Source organism: Mustela lutreola, chromosome 3, assembly GCF_030435805.1.
Source record: "Mustela lutreola isolate mMusLut2 chromosome 3, mMusLut2.pri, whole genome shotgun sequence".
NCBI lineage: Eukaryota > Metazoa > Chordata > Mammalia > Carnivora > Mustelidae > Mustela > Mustela lutreola.
The window spans coordinates 68,822,102-68,832,196 of NC_081292.1; the positions used below are offsets into that span (position 1 = coordinate 68,822,102).

General features: G+C 38.5%; 1 long non-coding RNA gene across 2 annotated transcripts in view; it reads right to left on the reverse strand.

The window, feature by feature from the left end:
* Window positions 1-9,527, reverse strand: part of LOC131826776 (uncharacterized) — a 74,612-nt gene extending 65,085 nt beyond the window's left edge. For both annotated transcript variants that reach the window (XR_009351741.1, XR_009351740.1), the window contains exon 1: window positions 9,326-9,527. This is a non-coding gene — a long non-coding RNA (uncharacterized LOC131826776). The remainder of the gene's footprint in view (window positions 1-9,325) is intronic.
* Window positions 9,528-10,095: the final 568 nt, after the last annotated feature.

Below are 10,095 nucleotides of genomic sequence, written 5' to 3' on the forward strand. Positions count from 1 at the left end.
TTGAGACCTTTACGATCTCACCTTCCACTTATTAGTACTGTCTTCAGCTTTTCTCTTCATTGGTGAAAATTCCTTTCTGCCAAATACGAGGCATTAGTAAAGGATGCTCATGGTTTTGTGTCAATTTTTTTTGTGTCAGGTATCGTGGGTTTCTCAGGTCTAAATCCTTGAAAATACTGTAAATCCTCATGATGGCCATCTCTGTGCTCTAAACGAAACAGTTTATCCTTTGATAATTGAAAATTAGTAGTGTTTTTATTGAGGAGGGTGTGGTAGACAAGCCACAAGTGTTTTCCTTTTCTTCTTTCTTTTGCCCAATTTCAGACCAAGGCGCTCAGAAATACTATTGGTCTTTACCCTTCACAATATCCTCTGTGTTGTAAAGGGAAGGGCGTGGACAAATCCCACCCTTTCTCTTCATAGGGTGCTTTCCTGGGTGGTGGAAGTATCATGGATGTGTGATTAGGACAAGAGGTCTCTCGCTTAAGCTCCTTGGGAAGTCCAAACCAGGACTGATCACTCGAGGGGTCCAAAGAAATGTTTAGAGTGCTGGAGAACAAGGCGGAAGGTGTTTTGAATTGTTACCAAGACAATGGGGTTAGGCACACAAAAGGAGAAGGATGCAATTTTAGGGGAATACACAAAAACTTCAAGTTATTTTAGTGATGTTTTATTTCTTAAGAATAAATTATGATTCTTCTGGAATGGATAATAAATACATATATTTTTAAAAAGTATGCTATCCTGGAAATGGGTTTATGAAGAAGTAAATAGGAGGAATTAGATTACCACTAATCTGTAGTTTTTTCAGCCTTATTTGAGTGGATTTGCCTGTATGAGGTACTTGGGTGGACAGGGAGTTTCCAGGTCTAGGAGACACAATAGACAGATAAGATCTTATGTTGTTATGCATATGAATTTTAGCAATATTTACCAAATAATATACTAGATGGAAAAAACCCTATTTATACCAAGCAGGGAAAAGACTACAATTTATGAAGCTCTAAATGAGTCATCAAGGTTTCTCTTTATGGAGGAAGATAATATTAACAGCTGTTCTATTGAATTCCATTTGCTTAATTCAATAGGATTATTCTAATGGTTTATTTATTTAATGTTTTACATCATGTAAATATTTTGGTCTGATTGTAATATGCATTTGTTTTCACATTGCAGGTTTATACTTTTGCAATGAGGTATTTTTGCATGTGCTTTTTTAATCCAAGAAAATTACTGAAGCAGAATGAAGCTGTATTGAAGGACAAAGTGTTGACAGAATGATTATCAATGAAAGTAAAAATTTTAGTGCATTTTTCTTGATATATTGGCAACAAATACCCACTGCTTCTTTAATTTTCATGACCACATGATATTCTCTTCCTTGCTATCTTCTCATTTTGCTAGCTGCTCCTTCTTCGTTTCTTTAACTGGGTCCTCTGGTTGGTCAGGATTGACTATACTAAACAGACTAGATTATGCTCCAGTAACAAGAATTACAATGGTTTAGAAAGACATACATACAACCCATGCTATATGTCCCATGGGTTGGCAAGAGATTCTGCTCCACACAGTCTCTTGGGGCCCTAGTTTTAGAGATACTGCCCATATCTTATAGCTGTACCATTAGAACACATAGTCACCTTAGTTGCTATAGCAGGAAAAGGAATCTGAAAAAATCATTTTTATGCCTTTCTTCTTGAAGTGACACATGCTGTTCATATTCTCCATTGGCCAAAAGAGTCACCTGGACCCGTCTAACTGCAAGTTTGCTGAGAAGTGCCTGGAGTGGGGGAAGCACCAGATACCATTGGACACTTGCAATGTCTACTTCTATTTCTCCACCTGTCCTCTAAATGAACTGAATAAACTATTATGGGCCATTTTTCTTTATATCTCTAGTCTCTTAATAGTTCCTATTCATCCTAGTATTTCCTGAAACATTTAATACAGTGCTTTCTATGTCTTACATGCTTAATATTCATAGAATTTACCTGAACTGTAGTCAGTGGGTAATGTTGGTGCCACTGATTATGCAAAGTAAGACTGACATCTTAGACATCACAAACACATGCGATTCTGCTGTTGAATGTTGTGTAGAGAAGTGTATGTGGCAAAATGGGTTGATAGAAAGAGAGGAACTCATTGGTGAGGGTAACTATTCTGCTTTTTTGTTCAGAAAAAAATATATATATATATAAGAGAAAAAAGAGAAACAAGGAGAAAAAAAGACAATCAGAGGTGTGGCAAGCCATAATCTAGATATAAAAAGACTAGGATTCAAGTCCTAAGTGTATTACTAGTAACTGTGTAGCCATGAGAAAATAGCTTCAAGTCTTAGAGTTTTATGTTATCCACAGGCCAACATAAGATATTGATCTAGATAATCACTGAGTTTCCCTACATCTGTACTTCCTTTGTGATTGTTTATTGACCTTTGTGAACCTTGGTCGAGACTGCGGACTCTAGGTCTTTCTCTTCTTTTTTGCCAGGTTACCTTATTTATGTAGGGGGATGATAGGTGTAATATTAACCTATGGAAGTAGAGGGAGTCTGAGTGTATAGGGTTGACCTGCTTGATGATAGCTTGCAGGTGGTCTGCCACACCTGTCCTCAGAGCTGGAGGGCTACTGAGTACACAACTTCATATATGTGGACACATTTGTTATTTTACATTCAACACTGGAAGATTTTAGTATTCTAGTCAAAGATTCCAAAATTCTAGAACATCACTCAAGATGAGCAGGTGTTTGATAGACATCATTTCCTCCGTTTTCCTATGTCTTGTTGAAGTGATTGAAAAGACGTTTACAAAAATAAATAAAAATAAAGTCATAACAATATTGAAAACCAAGGAAAGAAAACTGATGGTAGACCAGAACATTTAAGGAAATACTGCAAGATGAGAAATGGATGGGGTTAGATTGAAAAGCAGTAACAGGGGAAAATCCATTTATTGGAGATTAAAGCTATAGGCAATAAGAACATTCCAGGGAAGAGTGAAACTCAGATGTGAGACCAGGAATGGAGTGTGAAACATGTGACAGTCACCAGGGTACTTCATGAAAGAATTCACTTCTCAAATAGCTGAGCCTATAAGATTACCCTTCTAAGTTTGTGACACTTATTGTTTGTGTATTGAGTGGTGGCTTTAGTACCAGACTAACATACCATAAATACACTGGATAATCTGTCTGAGAATAATCTAGAAGTGAGTAATGAGGCTTGAGAAAAAACTAGAGCAGATTTGAGGCAAATCTAGGACAGTCACATCAGACACTATAAAAATTTAAAAGAAGGGACAGCTCTGCCTAAAAGTGAAATACAGTAAGGTTCTCTATCCTTGAGTAAAGTCCTCATTTGGGTGTCTATGGTGACCCCTCAGAGAAGCCTTCCTGAGATATGGTTAGCCACTTATGGTCCTTCAGCTTGCCTTTCCATTCAGGAAAAGGGCCTGCTAGGAAAACCAACCTACACATTTGTTGTGGTCTTCCTGAATACTCTACCTAGATTTTAACACCATAAATATGAATTGACAACTGTGACATGAACTGAGTGTCCTTCAATTTATTCTGACACTCTCTACCTGGAGATAGCATTAGATCCTACAGGATAAAGGCTATCCCACAAGAGCGCCATCCTCCTCCAGAGCCCTCCTTGGGTTTGATCAATTTGCACAGAACTTTGCACAGAACTTCAGAAAACAATTTTCTTACTAGATTATAGGCTTATTACAAAAGATACTGAAGGAATATTCCCAAGCAGTTGCCAAAACTTCCTTTGTTTCCAGGAAATTCCCTGTCTTCTCTGGCCAGATATGAACTACCTACCCGCCTTGTTGGTGGGAAACATGGCATCTGCTTCTCTGGAGCTGATGAGCTCCTGAACCAAGAACCCTTCTTCTGCCCTCTGGCAGCACTTTGTCTCTTCTGCTTCCCCATCCCCCTTTTCCCGTTTCTGCACCACCTTGGGTGTGGCCTACACTGCTGGCTACTAGACCATCCTCAGTGCTTTAGGCACCATGGCTCCTCCCTTCACTGTCAAGGAGCAAGAGGACCCTCCCCCCACTGCCCACTCCAGATTTCCCCATGTGTCTCAGGTGAAAATTGACCATGGGGAGGATCCACATGGAACACAATTCAGTATTTAAACCAAGTTCGTTGGTTTAATTAAGATAGATGTGTCTTTTAAGTTATCGGTGGTAAACCTGAAACTTTTATTCTGTCAAGGTTTACTGAAGGTCAGATAATTTCTTGTTATCTCTGTTGAGTTGTTAGTAAAAAGATGACTAAAATGATTAATTGTCTCATCAAAGTTTTCATGGGTAGTTGTTAAAATAGTTTTCAAAGTTTTTGGTAACCTGAAACTTTTAGTTTTGCTTGGATGACAAATGGAATTAAATTTGGTGGACATCTAGGTCTTTTTCAAATGGGGATAAAGTGCTAAAGCATTGATTACTGGACATAGGTTTGTGCTTTTGACTTATTGCAGAGAACTAAGGATATTTAAATCTGTTGGTAAACATGTTTTTTGCTTAACTGATTCACAAATTTGCCATTTATAAGAATTCTGGTGCAATAGTTCACAATTGGTTACTCAGTCTTCGCTGAGATTAAGGTTTCTAAAGTGCAAAATTTTGCTAACCTTAAAAAAGATAAGGAATGGAAATGCACATTTGTTGAAGGTAGAAGAAGGTAATTTTGTCCTACATGAGTTGTTGTTTAGAAGGAAATGGCTTGGGACAAAACCTGAATGCAAAGGAAAGTTGTAAAATGTTTGTGAAGGGAAATCTTTGCAAACAAATTTTAGGTGTGGTCAGGATGAACTAAGATTGAAATGAATGAATTTTAAAAAGACACAGGTATAGAAATTTGATTTTCTGGGGCGCCTGGGTGGCTCAGAGGGTTGGGCCTCTGCCTTCGGCTCGGGTCATGATCTCAGGGTCCTGGGATCGAGTCCCGCATCGGGCTCTCTGCTCGGCAGGGAGCCTGCTTCCTCCTCTCTCTCTCTCTGCCTGCCTCTCTACCTGCTTGTGATCTCTGTCTGTCAAATAAATAAATAAATAAAAATCTAAAAAAAAAAAAAAAAGAAATTTGGTTTTCTCTCTGTTCAAAAAGACAAAGTATTCTCAATTTTTGGTCTGCTCTTGACAAGAAAATTCAAATAGTTGTTTTCTCTCTGCCTGCTAAGAAAAACCAGTTTCTATGTCTAGCCTTTATCAGGTCTTGAACATCCCTAATCCTATGTAGGCATGTGCTTTAAAACTTTCTAAGGTTTTAACAAGATTTAAATCATGAACAAAGTCTTGTTGACTAATTAGACTTGCTTGTGTGGTATGTAATGTTCTGGTTCTGGCTATTGAAGTGTTATGTATCACAGAATAACTGAGTTTCCTTGTCAATCGTATCATAGTGAACTCTCCTATCAGATCATTAACCATGTGTAATTTGGTTTTTGTCACTTATAATTATTCTAATTCTCTTGTAAAATAAGTTTCATCTTTAAGGAGGTTCATATAAAGGACTTTTAGGACAATACATGTATTCAATATCTTTAAGATCAGAACTGAAATGAGTAAGAATTTCCAGAAGTAAGAAGCTGCATTCAGATTAAACCCAGAATCAGTAACATGGGACTAAATGAACTAAAAAGATGATTATAGCTTTGTGATCCTTGTTTGAAAAATGTTTCTGTTTCCTTAATGTTCATTCTTCCTGATTAAGGGAAATTAAGATTTCTATGACATACAGAAACATGATAAAATAATCATTTGTAAGCAAATTAAAGCATTCAACTTTTCTATCTGAAGCCTCTGAAACCCAAAAGGTCTCCATAAGTATACCTTCTTCCATGGCAATCCTAGTCATTTGCACAAGTTCCATAAGAATCTGTTCTCCTTGTAACAGGACACCATTGGAAATGTTGGTTATTTTACCAAGGTTTTGACTGGAATGTCATATTTGAGAAAGACTTTCACAGACTCAGATATGACCAGACAGCTTTAAGAAGCTAAGGTTGACTTTATGAAACCTGGATCCATAAAGCCCCTTTGAACTGTTGGCCTGATACCTTGCTTACAGAGGTCCCAGCAACCTCACCAGGTGAGTAAAGAATGTCACTTCCTGGCAGGTACAGGAACCTCAGGATAATTTGGGGACCTCATGAACAAGAATCTGCCCAAATCTTACAGGTATTGCAGGTATGTCTTGGCTTGGCTTCTGGCCTGGAGAGGCTACTAAAAATTCAACCTAGAGATTCCTTATAAAGTTCCAGCAAAGCAGATTCTAAAAGATCTATATGATTACTCACTGTTCTTGCTGAGTGTATGTAAATAATAAGGCAGGTTTGTTAGAAATGGACTTGTTTCTCAAATAAATTAGTCCTGACTTTGCTATCTCTTATTTTAGAGAGAAAAATTACATTTAAATAACCCACCTTTGTGGATGTAAATTCTAGGTTTGATTGTCTTTAAATGTTTGTTGTTTACCTAAGCTAGACAATTTGAGGTAAACTTCAGAGGTTGCACAATAGCTCATTTAGACAATCTTCTTATTTTTGTATTTATTTTTACTTATAATAATAACAGGACCCCATGGCACATGATTAAACAAAATGGGATTGATTCCCCAACAATTGTATAACTTACCACCTTGACCAATTCTGTGTGGCTGGGATAATGAAACCATTCCCTAAAAGCCAGAGCATACTCCACTCCATAGGGTTAACTATGGAGTTGTAGAGAATGGGTGACCCCACTTTCCTTATGATTGGATTGGGTGATGCACTTGGGGATAGCCTTATCTCCTGAGACAGATTTTCTCCCACTTGCCAGTGATCCTTTGTAATTAGAATGTTAACTCTTTACCTCAAATAAAGAGGTCTTCTTGATGGTATTTTTCAGTCATATGTATCCTAGAAGCCACCTCTATTGAGGTGCAATTTCAAACAAAGGCTTAGCTAAGCATACAACAGTGCTCCTGGTAAAAGGAACCTCAAAGCTTACCATGGGACAGCCCCTAACAGTAATGACTTCACATCAGGTCCAGAGTGTCTTAGAAACCAATGGATGAAGGAGACTGACGTACTAAATATCAGGCTACACTTACAGATATGCCTGAAATAATACCTAAAACCTGTCGAACTTTAAATCCAGCTACCCTTATGCCTGGACATGAATGTCTTACTTCCATAGAGCATAACTGTTGGAGGTCATTGATCTTGTTTATTCTAGTCAACTGTATTTGAAAGATTCCCACAGTTAAAATTCACCTCAAAGGCTCAATGGCAGGCCACCCCCTATAATAAATAGACTTAGAGGAGACCTAGAACAGATTGGAAACTTAGAAGTGTCCCAGTACCTCGAAGCCCTGGGAAAAACTCTAGGGCACATCTCTATAGATGAGAAGCTTTAGAAAGGACCCCCTGAGACCATGTGGGTCAGGACCCCACACTGTTTTTCTAACCACCTCTACTGCCCTCAAGGTCTTAGGTGTCACCCAATGGATCCGCTGCTTTGGAGTTGGACGAATCACACCAGTGAAAAGCCCAACTAGACCCTATGGACCGACTCTGGCTCCACCTTCGATAAGACCCCACCAACTGATGGACATCTGTTCACCTTGGTCCCTGGCTATTATCAGCGCGATATCCTTCACCTCAGGAGTTGGACTTTATGCCACTGCCCCTTCTGACTGGACTTTCCCCCAGAAGCTTGTTCTTGTTATTGTTTATTGGGCAGCCTTAGGAACCTTAACATGGCTTGCTAAGTTCAGAGAAAACACTGTTACCAGGCAAGCCGCTGCCCAGATACTAGTCTTGCAGGGGTATCGGCCCATAATAGATGATAATGATGCCCTCTAAACTAAGGTGTTTAAAGGGACATCAAAGGGGGGAAATGATAAGTACTATACCCCAAAGATGAAACTGTACTCTAAGATGGCCAACCAAACCAGCAAGGGAATTCTAGTCCCTGTCTCAAAGCCCTTCTGGGTTCTTCTTTCCTACCCTGTTTCCCACGTGCGCCAAAAGTACCAAGTATGTGGAAATAGAAGAGTATAAATTACCCTTGGGGCTTGGGGCTCAGACCCTTGGAGAATGGTCTCCTCTGAGCCCACCAGTATTAAATAAACCTCTAATCCTCCAAAGTCTCCAAATGCCGAGTGCCACTTGGTTCTTCCCCTAGGATCCAGTCCAGGTTCCATAACAAAAGGCTAGTACCAGGAGGTCCAGCACTATTCCCACTAATTGTAATTACAAAGCAAAACAGAGATAATGGGAGATAATGGGAGGGCAGGGGTAATAATGATAATAATAGATATCTTTAAAGTAGACCATTTCAACTGAACTGAAGAAAAACACAAGTCTGCTGATTAAAAGTGACATTGAGTTCTGAGCAGGATAAGTGAAATTACATATATCCACACATACATATTCTACCATTGAATATATCCTGTGAAATTTGAGAACACAAAGTATAGAGAAAACATCGTGAGTACTTCCAGAGAGGAAGGGGAAAAGAAAAAAAAGAAAGAAAACCAACCAACCCCAAATCAGAACATTTTCCTTGAAAATGTGCGAGAATCAATAAATCACCCAGAATATACTTATAACTACAGAAATGAATGTTAGAAACCTTGACAATGCAAAACTAAGTCTATAATAGAAGCAAAAGTGGAGTGTCGTATCATTATCAAATTCCTCATTTAATATTGATAACTTTAGAAATAGAATCTGCATCTGTTCAGTGAAGAAGAAAGTGAGTAATTATCTCTGAGGTGTGGAACCTGTGGGGTGGGAGGAAGGGACACTTATACTTATTTTTAGAGTTCTGTAAGAGTTGATTTTTCTTAAAACAATCTGCAGATATTAATGATGAAAAAAGAGTCACAGGCAGGCATCAGGGCCTCAGCCATTCTGCTCATAGAATTCTATTTTGTGACCATTTCCCCCAATCAGACCCTCTTCTAGACCTGCATGATGAGTTAAAACAATCTGCAGATATTAATGATGAAAAAAGAGTCACAGGCAGGCATCAGGGCCTCAGCCATTCTGCTCATAGAATTCTATTTTGTGACCATTTCCCCCAATCAGACCCTCTTCTAGACCTGCATGACAAGAAGCTCTGGGTGTCATGAAGACAGCCAGAAGACCAGTGAGTGGGGGGATGGGGGGCTAACTTGGATTTGCTACAATTTACCAGCGCAGTTTGATTGATACATTGGCCCTGACTGTTTCAGTATTTTTTCATCTGTAAAATGGGAGGTTGCATTAAATCAGTGAATTTCAGGCTGTGTTTGCAGAGCTCTGAAACTGATGATGAAATACTTACAGAGGCAGCCCCTAAGAACGAGGGGGTTTGGAGGAAGGCTCAGATTCCTCACTCTCAATTTCACCAAAGCAGTTGTGTTTTGACCTACTTTCAGTGATGATTTCCATATAAGATGCCATTTGAGTGAAGGGTGCTGTGTTAAAGTGGTGTGAACTCTGTAGGACTAGATGTTGCCCAGGGTCCTTTTCAGCACTAAGATCCTATGATTCTGGAAAAGACAGTTGTGCAAAAAAAAAAGTCATTGGATATCAATGAACAGCCTTTTTTTTCTTCCCCCATTTTCTTTGAAAACAAATTCTAGCAACAATGAATCAAAGATTCTTTTGATATAAATACATAATTTTAGACTTAGGAAGAAAATGTAGGGTTAAATACATTATTGGATTTTCAGCCCAAGTCATTTTGTAAGAACCACTTTTCATATCTGCAAAGTTTTTGTTTATCAGGCTTCCTGATATGCATACTACTGTACTCCCTGGCAAATTTATGTTTTTTTCCCCCACACTTGAGGAAAAGATATGTAATAGTTTAATTAAATCTCCCCCTACTTTATCATAGAGCTTCTTAACCATACATTTTCCCTTTTTCTGCTGTCTGTGAGATGATAGAAATGACAGAAAGGAAAGATACTGCTTGGGCTGTGCAAATGCCTGGCTATAAATTAATCTTAAATTAATCTAGAAAACATTAAATTAAACTAATATTTAATGAAGTTTAACTTTTGGGAAGTAAATTGTGATTTGTGCCAGAATTTCAATGCAGGTGGCTGT